General features: G+C 38.2%; 1 long non-coding RNA gene across 1 annotated transcript in view; it reads left to right on the top strand.

Moving 5' to 3' along the window:
• Window positions 1-15210, top strand: part of LOC108636201 — an 84409-nt gene that overhangs the window by 47244 nt on the left and 21955 nt on the right. The gene's annotated exons all lie outside the window — the stretch shown is intronic.

Raw genomic sequence — 15210 nt, 5'->3', positions numbered from 1 at the left:
TTTTCTGTTTGTTTATTTATTTATTTTTTTATACTTAGCTTAATGAACAGTTTCTGTAGTTTGGAGTTTAATCCCTTGTCAGTTGCTTTGTTTGTAAATATTTTCTCCCATTTGGAGGGTTGCCTTTCCATTTTGTTTGTGGTTTCCTCTGCTGTGAAAAAGCTTGTAAGTATAATTAGGTCCAATTTGTTTATTTTTGTTTTATTTTCATTACTCTAGAAAGTATATATACAAAAAGATCTGGATGTAATTCATGTCACACAGTGTTCTGCCTATGTTTTCCTCTAAGAGTTTGTTAATATTCATGCTTACATTTAGGTCCTTAGTCTGTCTTGAGTTTATTGTTGAATAAGGTGTTAGGAAGTGTTCTCATTTCATTTGTTTCATATAGAAGGCCAGTTTTCCTAGCATCACTTATTGAAGAGACTATCTTTTCTCCATTTATATTGTTGCCTGCTTTTTCATAGGTTAGGTGACGATAGGCACATGGGTTTATCAATAGACTTTCTGTCCTATTCTGTTGAGCTATATTTCTGTTTTTGTGTCAGTACAATATTATTCTGATGACTATAGCTTTGTAGTATAGTCTGAAGTCAAGGAGCTTGATTCCTCCAGCTCCATTTGTCTTAAGATTGCTTTGGCTATTTGGGGTATTTGGTGGGCAGAAAGTGAAGAACTAAAGAGCTCTTGATGAAAGTGAAAGAGGAGAGTGAAAAAGTTGGCTTAAAGCTCAACATTCAGAAAACAAAGATCATGGCATCTGGTCCCATCACTTCATGGCAAATTGATGGGGAAACAGTGGAAACAGTGGCTGACTTTATTTTTCTGGGCTCCAAAATCACTGCAGATAGTGATTGCAGCCATGAAATTAAAAGACGCTTTCTCCTTGGAAGAAAGTTATGACCAACCAAGACAACATATTAAAAAGCAAAGACGTTACTTTGCCAACAAAGGTCCATTTAGTCAAGGCTATGGGTTTTCCAGTGGTCATGTATGGATGTGAGAGTTGGACTATAAAGAAAGCTGAATGCCGAAGAATTGATCCTTTTGAACTGTGGTGTTGGAGATGACTCTTGCGAATCCCTTGGACTGCAAGGAGATCCAACCAGTCCATTCTAAAGGAGATCAGTCCTGGGTGTTCTTTGGAAGGAATGATGCTGAAGCTGAAACTCCAATACTTTGGCCACCTCATGTGAAGAGCTGACTCATTAGAAAAGACCCTAATATTGGGGAAAATTGAGGGCAGGATGAGAAGGGGATGACAGAGGATGAGATGGTTGGATGGCATCACTGACTCGATGGACATGGGTTTGGGAGAACTCTGGGAGTTGGTGATGGACAAGGAGGCCTGGCGTGCTGCGGTTCATGGGGTTGCAAAGAGTCAGACATGACTGAATGACTGAACTGAACTATGTTTCCATATCTAATTCTGTCAAAACTGCCATTGGTAATTTGATAGGGATTGCATTGAATCTGTAATTTGCTTTGGTTTATATAGTCATTTTCACAATATTAATTCTTCCCACCTCACAATACAGTATATCTCTTCATCTGTTTGTGTCATCTTTGATTTCTTTCATTAGTATCCTATAGTTTTCTGAACATAAGTGTTTTACCTCCATTACTGAGTTTATTCATAGGTATTTTATTCTTTTTTATGCATTAGTAAATGAGATTGCTTGCTTGATTTCTCTTTCTGATCATTTGTTTTTAGTGTGTAGGAATACAAGAGATTTCTCTGTATTAATTTGTATCCTGCAAGTTTACCAAATTCATTGATGAGCTCTAATAGATTTCTGGTAGCATCTTTAGGATTTTTCCATGTATAGAATCATGTCATCTGTAAAGAGTGACAGTTTACTTCTTCTTTTCCAATTTGGATTCCTTTTATTTCTTTTTCTTCTCTGATTGCTACGCCTAGGCACTTTAAAAACCATGTTGTATAAAAGTGGCCAGAGTGTACCTCCCTGTCTTGATCTTACAGGAAATGCTTATAGTTTTTCACTGTTGATGTTTGCTGTTGGTTTGTTGCATATGGCCTTTATTATGGTGAGGTAGATTTCTGCTTTGCCCACATTCTGGAGAGATTTTATCATAAATGGATGTTGAATTTTGTTAAAAGCTTTTTCTGCATTTATTGAGATAATCATATTTTTTTGGATCTAATTTTTTATTCTTCTATTTGTTGATGTGATCTATCAAACTGATTGATTTGCAGATATTGATATATCCTTGCCTTTGTGGGGTAAATCACAATTGATCATGCTGTATGATCCTTTTAGGCTTCCCTGGTTGCTTAGTTGGTAAAGAATCTGCCTGCAATGCAGGAAACCTAAGTTCGATCCCTGGATGGGGAAGATCCCCTGGAGAAGGAAATGGCAACCCACTGCAGTATTCTTGCCTGGAAAATCCCATGGACAGAAGAGCCTGCTGGGCTACAGTCCATGGGGTTGCAAAGAATCAGACAGGACTGAATAACTAAACCACCACCACCATGATCCTTTTAATGTTTTGTTGAAATTGTTTTGCTAATATTTTGTTGAGCACATTGCCATCTATGGTCATTGGTGTTATTTGTCTGTAATTTTCTGTGTGTGTGATATCTTTGTCTGCTTTTGATATCAATGTGATAGTGGCTTCCTAGTATGAGCCTGGGAGTGTTTCTTTCTCTAGACTTTTTGGGAAGAGTTTCAGAAGGTTAGGTGTTCAGTTCGGTTCAGTTCAGTCACTCAGTTGTGTCTGACTCTTTGCAACCCCATGAATAGCATCACGCCAGGCCTACCTGTCCATCACCAACTCCCAGATTTCACTCAGACTCATATCCATTGAGTCGGTGATGCCATCCAGCCATCTCATCCTCTGTCATCCCCTTCTCCTCCTGCCCCCAATCCCTCCCAGCATCAGGGTCTTTTCCAATGATTCAGCTTTTCACATGAGGTGGCCAAAGTACTGGAGTTTCAGCTTTAGCATCATTCCTTCCAAAAAACACCCAGAGCTGATCTCCTTTAGAATGGACTGGTTGGATCTCCTTGCAGTCCAAGGGACTCTCAAGAGTCTTCTCGAACACCACGGTTCAAAAGCATCAATTCTTTGGTGCTGAGCTTTCTTCACAGTCCACCTCTCACATCCATACATGACCACTGGAAAAACCATAGCCTTGACTAGACGGACCTTTGTTGGCAAAGTAATGTCTCTGCTTTTCAAGATTTTTAATCACAGTTTTAATTTTAGAATTTGCAATTGGTGTGTTCATATTTTATATTTCTTCCTGATTCAGAGTTGGAAGATCATATTTTTCTAACTTACTCTGTTTTCATATTTTCTTGATGCTGTCCATTTTATTGGTGAATAGTTGTTTGTAGTAGTCTTTTATGATCCTTTGTATTTCAGAAGTGTTTCTTCTAACTTATCCTTTTTAATTTCTCATTTTATTGCTTTCAGCCCTCTCCCTTTTTTTCCTGATGAGTCTGGCTAAAAGTTTATCATTATCCTCACAAAGAACCAGCTTTTAGTTTCATTGATCTTTGCTATTATTTTCTTTGTCTCTATTTGTTTCTGCTCTGATCTTTATGATTTCTTTCCCTCTAATAACTTTTGGGTTTTGTTTTTTCTTTCTCTAGTTGCTTTAGGTGTAACATTAGGTTTTATTTGGAATTTTTCTTGTTTCTTAAGATAAGATTGTATCTCCATAAACTTCCCTCTTTGAATGCTTTTGCTACATCCCATGTAGCTTCCCTTATAGCTCAGTTGGTAAAGAATCTACCTGCAATGCAGGATACCTGGGTTCAATTCCTGGGTCAGGAAGATCCCCTGGAGAAGGAAATGGCAAACCCACTCTAGTATTCTTGTCTGGAGAATCCCATGGACAGGCTTGGTAGACCAGTAGGCTAGTCTATGGGGTCACAAGAGTTGGAAATGACTAACTAAGAACACAATAGGTCTTGGATCATTGTGTTTTTGTTGTCCTTTGTCTCTAGGTATTTTTTTGCTTTCTTCCTTGATTTCTTCAGTGATCCGCTATTTATTTAGTAACATATTGTTTAGCATCTATGTGTTTATTTCTTACAATTTTTCCTGTAATAATTGGTTTCTAATTTCATAGTGTTGTGGTTGGAAAAGATGCTGCATATGATTTCAATTTTCTTAAATTTACTTTGGCTTGATTTGTGACCCAAGATGTGCTCTATTCTGGAGAATGTCCCATGTGCACTTGAGAAAAAAGTGTATTCTGATGCTTTGGATGAAATTTCCAATAAATATCAATTAAGTCTATCAGGTCTAAAATGTCACTTAAGGCTTGTGTTTCTTTATTAATTCTCTGTCTGGATGATCTGTCCATTTGTGTAAGAGGGGTGTTAACCCCCTACTTTTATTCTGTTACTGTCGATTTCTTCTTTTATGGCTGTTAGCATTTGCCCTATATATTAGGGTGTTCCTATGTTGCCTGAATATGTATTTACTGCTGTTTTGTCTTTTTCTTGGACTGACCCCTTGATCATTATGTAGTGTCCTTCCTTTTCTCTTATAATAGTCCTCATTTTAAAGTCTATATTGTCTATTATAAATATTGCTACTCCAACTTTCTTTTAGTTTCTGTTTGCATGGGATATCTTTCCCCATCCTTTCACTTTCAGTCTGTATGTGTACCTAGATCTGAAGTAGGGCTCTTGTGACAGCATATAATATACAGGTCTTGTTTTTGTCTCCATTCAGCCAGTCCATATCTTTTGGTTGGAGCATTTAATCTATTTACATTTAAATATTTATATTATCCATATGTATGTTCTTATTGCCATTTTCTTAGTTATTGTGGATTTGTTTCTCTTTTGCTATCTTCTCTTGTGTTTGCTGCCTAAGAACCTCTTTATCATTTTTTGTAAAGCTAGTTTAGTGGTGCTGAATTCTCTTAGGTTTACTTGCTTGTAAAGGTTTTGATTTTTCTATTAAATTTGAATGAGAGCCTTGATGGGTCTTGTTCTTGGTTGTAGGTGTTTCAGTTTCATCATTTTAAATACATAAATATATCATGCCTTTCCTTTCTGGCCTGCAGAGTTTCTGCTGAAAAATCATCTGACAACTTCATAAAGATTACTTTGTATGTTATTTGTTGATTTTCTCTTGTTGATCTTTCTGCAGGCTGCAGGATCATTGTTTCTTGCTTCTGGTGTCTGCCCTCTGGTAGCTGAGGTTGTTCCAGAGGCTGTACCATTATCGCCTTAATCGAGGGTTTAAAGAGCCTGCTCTAGATATTGGGCGGGGCCTCCCCTTTGCTCTGTGATTGTTGTCACCTTGTCAGGGGCAGGGTCTACTCGCTAATTGGAGTAGAGGCCTCCAGATCTATTTCTTAGTTGTGTTTCTGATCTGTGGTTTGAAGTAGGCAGGATTGAAGCACTTCCACTGGGGGAGAAACCACTGAGTGTCCCTTCTCTGGAGCTGTTCCCTGTGGATATACTCTGTTTGTCCCCTTCTGCTGTTTGTGTGGACTCACAAAGTACACTGTTGTTGGCACTGCTTTCAATCCCACCTTACCCCTGGGTATTCTGGCAGTTGGCCATGCTGACTTCTCAGGTGTCATTTTCACTGGGCCACCAACACTCATCCACTGAGCTCAGGCCCCAGAACTGCAGTTTTATTCACCTGGACCCTCTGTGGGAGCTATGGAGACAGTTCAGACTCTGACCTGGCCCAGCTCTTATGTGCACATGTCCACAAAGCCTACAGTTACTAAAGCCAGACGCATCCCAGCTGCAGGATCACTTGTTACCCTTTCAGATGTTTCCCAGGCACTGAATTTGGGAAGCGGTCAGCAGAGGTATAACTCCATGGTTTGTGCAGCTACTAGGATATTTTTCAGCTCTTCTTCATCAGTCACAGGGCCCTTGGTGCTCAGCTGTTGTTGTAGCCTCACCTCTGTGTGTATTCCTCCCAATGAGTCTGCTCTAGAGGTTGCCAGAGCACACCAGCCTATCAGGCAGGAAGAGCCTAAGGCTGCGATTGGGGCGCCCAGGTGGGATGGTTCTTGGGTACGGTTGGAACCCATTAGGTGGTGAGCAGACAAGTGTCACCCAGACTGGGATGGGGTTGGTGATGGCAGGGGCACATGAGACAGCTCCAGGAGGAGCCCTCCCTAGTGTCCGTGAAGGCAGGAGCCTGTGCCTGAGGAAAGAAGCTTCAGTGGCAGCCCTGGCCTTTGCACATCACTCAGTAATGGCACTTTGCTTCTGTGGTGGTCCAGGCTTCTTCCACAAGCATTTGCACTTGTGGAGCTCATCATCTCCACCCCCTCAGGCTGTCTCCTCACAGCCAACAGTGGTCCCCTCCCTGGGTTTGTGTTCCCACCCCCACGGTCCAGCATCCAGCCCTGATCTGCACTGATGGACTCTTGGTAGAGGCTGGGGCACACGGGGCTGTGGCATGAACCGCCTGTGTAGGTGTCATTCTGTGCTGCCTGTCCTCAAGGCTCATCCTCTGTCCCCACTGATCTCCCTTCTGGTGAGGGGGCTTCCCCAGATGCAGGAGCCAGTCCTCACCTTCAGTTCCTCCCCAGGGATGTATGTCCCTCCCATCCAACTTCCTCTCCTCTTTTTCCTTCTTTCCCCACCCCTTTGGTCTTACCCAGTTCTGTGGGGATCTTTCTTGTCCTTCTAGGTGTCCGAGGTCCTCTTCTAGTGTTCAGTGGGTGCCCTGTAGAATTGTTCCATTTATAGATGTGCTCTTGATGTGTTTGTGGGGAGAGAGAAACTCCACATCCTCCTATTCCTATGCCTTCTTGAAAAGTCCACAATCAGGTGCTTAATAAGAGGCATTTCTTTGAAAACAAAAGAATAACAAAGGTTAATGGTTGGAGCAAATTATAACCCCAGTTTCTGAGTTCTGAGGGAAGCCAGATGTCTTACTTGATGACATCTTCAAATGGAGTAAGTGGCAATCTGACAGATTTATTTTTCTGGTTTGCAATTTGAATGTCTCTGGTGACATTTTTGAGTGGCCCACATAGCAACAAGCAGAAAGGTTGTACACAAAGGTGCTGTGATTTCTGTGAAGTGCCTATTAAGTTGTTCATGTTCATTTTGCAGGGCCTTCTCAAAAGGGAAATTTTGTTCTCTGTGATTCTAGGTTATAAGGGTAGTTTTAAGTTGAAACATTACCATGGAGAGTTGTAGCTAGATATTGGAGGAAACTAGAACTCAGGATCCAGTCCATTTTGCATGTAGATTAAAAAATTTGAAAGACAATTAATAACACTAAAATCTGCTATCCACAAAGTTGTGCTAATGAAACATAACTTTTTCTCTCTATGATCACTTTCATTTTTACCAAAGGTAATTATAATAAAACTAATTTAATTGCATTAAGGTTGACCTGACTATTTGTGTAAGTGCAGCAAGAATAATGATTTATAAGCTCTTTAAAGTTTGCTTTGCTAGAATCTTTATAAGGAATCTCATATTGGACTTTTAAAAGCCTCATGAAGCTAGGAAACCAATTCAAAAATCACTATTAGACTTCACCTGCAATACCTATAAATTTTGATAAATTTCACTTTTCTCAAAGTCCCCAAAATTTTCTAAGTTTCCTGCACCTGCCAGAACATGACTTTCTTTACCTTGTAAGGCTGTTGGCAATCTTGTAAGCAAGGTATTAGACTGTGTGCCTTTTTCCCCAAGTGACTTTATTGGCTCCATAAAGTCAACGTTTGTTTCTTAGGATTGTTTTATCATATTAGATTCTGTGTACATCATTCTCAAATTGGACATTCCAGTCAAAACCTTGGTAATATAGTCAATATTTCCCATTATGTCTTGGAGAACAGTTGTTTTTGTTTTTGTTTTTTTACTGAATTTATAAAAATAATTATTTGCCATGAAAATAAGAATACCCACTAAATTTTTGAATGCTGGAATGATGAAATATGAAATAAAGTAATTGTTTGTTAACCAAAAATATGCTTTAACAAGTTGCTATAAGTCATAGATAGCCTAAGAGAAAAGATTTTCTTAAATCTGAAAAAACAACACAGTGAAAAACCAGCCATGTTTTAATTAAATGTCATAAAAATTATGATCATCATTGATTCACTCAGTCCCATGGAATTCTTATTTTGATATTTTGTTAGTTTTATAAAAGCATCAGTTTCTATATTAGAGCTCTGTAAATTCTTACCCAGTCCAAAAATAAAATATGAAAGTTATCAGAAACCTCTTCTTGTCAGTTTTGTTTGTCAAATCCTTTGAAGATGAAGAAATTTTACAAAAGCAACAAAGTAAAACAGTAGCTTTCTTTAAATGACAAGCACTTTTAAAAGGCCAAGCTTAAAGAACTGATAAGAGTTCACGATAAAGCAGTTGAAAAGGTAATTTGGTTATTTCTATGACAAATATGTTAGGATAAGTAAAATTACAATTGAATTTTATAAAACTTCTAAATTAATTACCTATATCCATGTCTTGGTGGCTCAAAGTGTAAAGAATCTGCCTGCAATGTAGGAGACCCAGTTTCAGACCCTGAGTTGGGAAGATCCCCTGGAGTAGGGGGTGGCTATCCATTTCAGTATTCTTGCCTGGAGAATTCCATGGACAGAAGAACCTGAGGGCTATAGTCCATGGGACCACAAAGAGTCAGACATGACTGAGAAACTAATACACACACACATACAAATACAACCTAAAAAGTTTAGCATCACTTTCTATTCGACAATATTTCTCATGTAATTTATCACATCAAATAGACATAATTAATGTATTGCCTCTTTTTATGAGAAGAAAGAACATTCTTCTGAGATGTCACAGCAGAGCTCTAATATTGTCATTGTTGTTTAGTTGCCAAGTCATGTCTGACTCTATGTGACCCCATGGACTGTAGCCTGCCAGGCTCCTCTGTCCATGGAAATTTCCAGGCAAGAATACTGGGGTGGATTGCCATTCCCTTCTCTAGGGGATCTTCCCAACCCACACCTCCTGCATTTGCAGGCAGATTCTTTACCACTGAGCCACCAGGGAAGCCAATCTCAAAGTTGGTTCTAGTTTTAAGACTATTTAGACTTTGTTCATTGAAAACTTGTCAAATATCAAAACATTTTGGAATCTTGACTAAATAGTATCAAAAATCATTATGAATAATATATATTTCATAAAAATAACAATCAAAGCAAATACAAATATGTTGCATGGTTGTGAGTAGAACTTAGGTCTTGTAATATTGAGAGTATATGATTTTCTTAAGTTGTTAAAACAGTAGGTTCAAATGAACTTGCTTATGCTAAGACCCATGTCACAAATTGAAGACTCAGTTACACTTTTGTTCCTTTGAAAAGTGAAATCTTAAATCAACTGGAATTGTCTGATCAGCACTAGTTAGCATGATACACTCCTGCCATCAACTACCAGAAAGTAACTTCAGAATAAGCATACATTTTATCTAGTGTAATTTCCTTGTTTCTACACAAAGTCTTATTTTGAACAACTTGGAGTGCCTTTCTGCCTTTTATATTGTTTGCTTCCAATTTTAATCATTTTTCTCAAATAAAGTTTTAAAATATTTAATAAATCTCAGTTTATATTTTGACATAGTAATCAAAGACTTAATACAGTCAACATGAAACATAGGGTATTGCTTTAGTTGAAAAAGATTTTATATTGAAGTATGCCTACAATGAGGAGACCTGGGTTCAATCCCTGGGTCGGGAAGGTCTCCTAGAAAAGAAAATGGCAACCCACTCCAGTATTCTTGCCTGGGAAATCCCATGGAAAGTGGAGCCTGGTAGGCTACAGTCCATAGGGTCACAAAGAGTCAGACACGACTGAGTGACTTCACTTTTTTTTCACTAAATTTCTATTCTTCTAAAAACTTGATTTGCAAAATGAAGACAATTGCTTTTAATTTCTGAAAGAACTGGATTGCAGTCTGATTGATATCAAGGAGCATATCTGCCCATCCAACTCTATTTTCTTCAATTTGCCTTTTTATATCAGGAGATGACATCAAATTAAGATGGAAATCTAAAGATTCCTATGCTATAGGGTTTAATGCAGCATGCCTTTGTAAAGTCTGTAAAAGTGCTATAAATGTTCTCTGACTGTACAATTCAAACTTTGACAAATTCACCTTTGGGAGAAAAGCCTCTGCTGTTGCTTCCATTAGCTCCTGAACATCGTCATCCAACTGATCCATTACCTGATCATTTAATAGAGTCTGGGAGAAATTCTGGTCATCTCTTTCCTCTTTCAGGGAGATTTTCCCCAGGGCACCTGGCTTGTCTGATCAATACAGTATAATCGTGGGTGAGAACATCTCTAAGCAGCAAGTCAGGGTCCCTGTGAGTAGAATTTTTGATGTCCACTGATCTTTATAACTTCTCTCTACATTAGGTAGCATCTTCCTAAAGTGGAGGCAAAGGGCTTTGTAATTTGTTTTAAAGCAGTCCCTAAGGATAGCCACTAAACTCTTTTGTATTCTTTTTTCAATTTGGTCTTCCCATGGGTGCCCATAAGAAAGTTGTTTAGAATGAGAACTCTAAAATTTTTTAAAAAGTGGAATTTTTCCCGATTCAAAGCCTATATGGCTATTGGCAAGTAGGATCGTCAATGGTGTATTTTGTCTCAGTGATCACTTAAAGAATAAGCCTTTTAATGACTTAAACATGTATGCAAGAGGCATCCTTAAGGAAGATATAATACATACAACCCTATGAGATCTAGAAAGTTCATTCCCAGTTTTAACCTATGAAAGCAAAGACCTTTGTTGTCACAAGATGTAAGTATGATGTTAGTTAAAAACAAACAAATAAAAAAGCAGTGTCTTTGGTTTCCTACAAGAATGTGAAATGCTGCCAGTTAAGACCCAGTCGTGTATGACACCAGGCAGGCACTGTTGGAATGGGACTTTGTCATCACTAATGGGGCAATGAAGTCTAAGACAAAAAAGGCTTCTTATGGACTGTGACCCCTTGATACAAATTCCCCTGGGAGATGGCACAGTTGGACAAAGAGAATGTTGCTTGTTACTTCATTGTCTTCAGCGCACAGCATGTTCAGCTGGCTGCCACTTATGAGCAAACACTTGCACGTCATATGGCTAGCAGAAGCCAGAAAGATGATTCTCAGTGGTCACAGAGCCAAGCTCTCAAGACATGGAATGTGATGAAAGGAAAACCTCATCATGCATGGCTCAGATAGTAAAGAATCTGCCTGCAATGTGGGCAACATAGGTTTGATCCTTTAGTCAGGAAGATTCCCTAGAGAAGGATATGGCTACCCCTTCCAGTATTCTTGTCTAGAGTATCCCATGGGCAGAGGAGCCTAGCTTGCTATGTTCCATGGGATCGCAAAGATTCAGACATGACTGATCAACTAACATTTTCTTTTACTTTTTCTTTTCTTTTTATGACAGATGACACAGAAGATTAGTGACCATCTCTAGGAAAGGGATCAATAGAAAACAAGAATTCTTACAGCAAAATTTTTACCAGAGTTGCTATACACAAGAAATAACTTTACACAAATATTTTCTTCTAAGAACCTCAATTTAGAAAGGAAGGAACAAGAATTTTTTACATTCCCATCTTTTCTGTCATTACAGAGAGGAATCTAGTAGAACTAACTTGGATAAGAAGTCTTACCCTTTGTTGGCTTCTGCCAGTTTTTCAGAATCCCTTCTGCAGGCTCCAAATTGAATATGGTGTCTCTAATGGTCCCATTGTGGGTTGTCAAGCTGTTAGAGAGGCAAAATGATTTTTACTGTTAAAGTTCTTTTGAGGGCCCCTGTAATAAAAAGATGGATGAATAGGAGAAAAATAAACAAAGATTCAATAAGTTGTATAGCTTCTGTATACATGGTGAATACACAGAAAAAGTGAATAACTTCATGAAAAGATCCAAGCAATCCCCTAACTACCACCTCAAATTAAAGACAAGAGAAAAATGTTGAAAAAGACCAAAATTCTGTAACTATTTATGGTGATAGAGGTTAACTAGATTTCTTGTGGTGATAATTTTACAATATATACAAGTACTGAGTTATATTGTACACCTGAAACTAATAAAATATTCTATGTCAGTTGAGTTCAATTCAGTCACTCAGTCATGTCCAACTCTTTGTGACCCCATGAACTGCAGCATGCCAGGCCTCTCTGTCCATCACCAACTCCCACAGTTTACTCAAACTCATGTCCATTGAGTCGGTGATGCCATCTAACCATCTCATCCTCTGTCATCCCCTTCTCCCACCTTCAATTTTTCCCAACAACAGGGTCTTTTGAAATGAGTCAGTTCTTTGCATCAGGTGGCCAAAGTATTGGAGTTTCAGCTTCAGCATCAGTCCTTCCAATGTATATTCAGGACTGACTTCCTTCAGGATGGATTGGTTGGATCTCCTTGCAGTTCAAGGGACTCTCAAGAGTCTTCTTCAACACCACAGTTCAAAAGCATCAATTCTTTGGCACTCAGCTTTCTTTGTAGTACAACTCTCACATCCACACATGACCACTGGAAAAATCACAGATTTGACTAGACGGACCTTCATTTGCAATGTAACGTCTCTGCTTTTTAATATGCTGTCTAGGTTGGTCATAACTTTCCTTCCAAGGAGCAGGTATCTTTTAATTTTATGGCTGCAGTCCCCATCTGCAGTGATTTTGGAATCCCTCCTCCCAAAAACTAAAGTCAGCCACTGTTTCCACTGTTTCCCCATGTATTTGCCATGAAGTGATGGGACCAGATGCCATCATCTTTGTTTTCTGAATGTTGATTTCTAAGTCAACTTTTTCACTCTCCTCTTTCCCTTTCATCAGAGGCTCTTTAGTTCCTCTTCACTTTCTGCCATAAGGGTGGTGTCATCTGCATATCTGAGGTTATTGATATTTCTCATGGCAATCTTGATTCCAGCTCGTGCTTCTTCCAGCCCAGCGTTTCTCATGATGTGCTCTGCATATAAGTTAAATAAGCAGTGTGACAATATACAGCCTTGACGTACTCCTTTCCCAATTTGGAACCAGTCTGTTCTATGTCCAGTTCTAACTGTTGCTTCCTGATCTGCATACAGATTTCTCAAGAAGCAGGTCAGCTGGTCTGGCATTCCCATCTCTTTAGGAATTTTCCACAGTTTTTTTCTGATTCACAGTCAAACGCTTTGCATAGTCAATAAAGCAGAAGTAGATGATTTTCTGGAACTCTTTTGCTTTTTCAGTGATCCAACAGATCTTGGCAATTTGATCTCTAGTTCCTCTGCCTTTTCTAAATCCAGCTTGAACCTCTGAAATTTCATGGTTCACATACTGTTGAAGCCTGGCTTGAAGAATTTTGAGCATTACTTTACTAGCATGTGAGATGAGTGCAATTGTGTGGTAGTTTGAGCATTCTTTGGCATTGCCTTTCTTTTGGATAGGAATGAAAACTGACCCTTTCCAGTCCTGTGGCCACTGCTGAGTTTTCCAAATTTGCTCGCATATTGAATGCAGCATCATCCTTTAAGGTTTGAAATAGCTCAACTGGAATTCCAGCACCTCCACTATCTTTGTTCATAGTGATGCTTCTTAAGGCCCACTTGACTTCACATTCCAGGATGTCTGGCTCTAGGTGAGTGATCATACCATTGTGATTATCTGGGTCGTGAAGATCTTTATATGTCCATTATACCTCAATTTTGAGTTGGTGAGAGCCAGTTACATGAGTAAATGAAAAGCACAGTAAACAGTGTATGCTTATCATGCTGATTTAAGTACATGCCTTCTCCATTGATTAGAGTCTCTAGAGTTTTAGTGATTCTTCTCTTTCTGGTTCAGAGAAGATTACTGTTGTTCAGTCCCTAAGTCATGTCCGACTTTTTGTGACCCCATGGATTGTAGCACGCCAAGCTCCACTGTCCTTCACTGTCTCCTGGAGTTTGCTCAAATTTGTGGCCATTGAGTTGATAATGCAATCTAATCATCTCATCCTGTCACCCCATTCTCCTTTTGCCTTCATTCTCTTCCTCCATCACGATCTTTTCCAAATAGTTGGTTCTTCACATCAGGTGGCCAGAGTATTAGAACTTCAGTAACATTTCTTTCAATGAATATTCAGGCTTGACTGCCTTTAGGATTGAGTAGAGAGAGGGAGATGTTTCTATATTCATAAGGGATATCTACAAATAGAGATTTTCTTTATAAATGTAGTTGTTCCTTACACAGAATAACTTATACTCTGAGAGTTTTCCTGTGTCTACTGTTTCTTGAAAATAACAAGCTCAAAATATTCTCTATGCCATAGAAACATTTTGGGTTGGCAAATTTTGTTCTCCTTCATATATTTAGAATAATCATTTGAAATATGAAGACATTTAATGATATATTTGATAGGAGTCCATTTTATATAACAAATTTAAATGGAACAATTATATTTACAGCTTTATTTTGAGGTTACTAAAGTGTAGTTCAGGTGTTTGTTTATAGTCTACATATTTAACAAAAGAAGGACGCGATGAACTCTATTCCCTAAAGAATTAAATATGAGAGTTTTTGAGGTGCTTCTGAAGTCTTAAAGAGAAGGATATCATTATTTGAGTTAACAACTAAAGAGAGATGTACAGACTGTATGTAATTGTGTGTGCTTGTATTTATGGGAGTCGTTATCCATTTGAAGGATGAGCTTTTAATTGCTTATGGGTGAAATCCTGAAAGAATGAAAGATGAAGATAAAATAGCCACATGAGAAGATAGCAGTACTGAAGAAAAGAGTATAGGGAAAATATACAAGTGAAATGGGAAATACCAGAACTTGAAATGTAGGATAGAGTGCTTCATCCAGATGCTGGTTAACATATATTCTTATTCAGTTTTAAAAATGGGAACATTAATGTGAGGATATGGCATATATTTCTGTTTACTGAGATAGAGATAGTTATGATAATTCTGATGTAAAATCTCTTCTAGAATTTTTAAAAGAGAAATGTTGATTCAGAAATATATAAAAAAAGTTATATTTGATGCAAAACATATGGGCATTGCATGATATTTAATTCAAGGCATCTGGTTATTAGTTACAATAAAATGTTTCTATTAGCAGATTTACTTCAAGAGTTAGTTGTGTTTCATATTTTAAAAGCATGGTTTTATATGTATCTGGCACTATGAATGGTAAATGTATACTTTTTTTGGCATTTTAAATTTAGGTTTGTTTTATTTAAGTTTAATGTTAATCTATGCTATGTTTCAGTAAGAACAATGCAGATTCTGTA

This window comes from Capra hircus, chromosome 6, assembly GCF_001704415.2.
Source record: "Capra hircus breed San Clemente chromosome 6, ASM170441v1, whole genome shotgun sequence".
NCBI lineage: Eukaryota > Metazoa > Chordata > Mammalia > Artiodactyla > Bovidae > Capra > Capra hircus.
This window is presented reverse-complemented; position numbering and strand designations above follow the sequence as displayed.